The sequence below is a fragment of the Sardina pilchardus genome, chromosome 9 (genome assembly GCF_963854185.1).
Source record: "Sardina pilchardus chromosome 9, fSarPil1.1, whole genome shotgun sequence".
NCBI lineage: Eukaryota > Metazoa > Chordata > Actinopteri > Clupeiformes > Clupeidae > Sardina > Sardina pilchardus.
In genome coordinates this window covers 24700530-24701037 of record NC_085002.1, presented here as the reverse complement: position 1 = coordinate 24701037, position 508 = coordinate 24700530, and positions in this window count along the sequence as shown.

Here is a 508-nt window from a genome sequence, read left to right as displayed (position 1 = left end):
TATCTACATGTAGTGCCAAATAAATTGATGTTTCTTTTCCAAACGCACGTCTACAAAATCACACTTTGATCTTGAATAGCAGATGGCAAGCACTAAGGTTACTTAAAGGGATATTCTGGCATTTATGGAAATAAGCTCATTTTCCACCTCCCCTCGAGTAAAACAGTTGATATTTACCTTTTCCCCGTTCATCCAGCCATTCTGTGAGTCTGGTGATACAACTTTTAGCTTTAGTATAGATCATTGAATCGGATTAGACCATTAGCATCTCGCCTGCTAGCATCATGCTTAAAAGCGACTAAGATTTCCGGTAATTTTCCCATTTAAGACGTGTCTCTTCAAGTTAGAAAGTGCAATAAGACCAACTGAAAATGAAACCTGGCGTTTTTCTTGACTGATTTGCCATGAAACTACACTCTCATCTGCCGTAATAATCAAGGAAAGTTGCAAACGTAACATGGGCGCAGTGATATCACGCACTACTACTGCTTGTTGCCTATGGGGACTA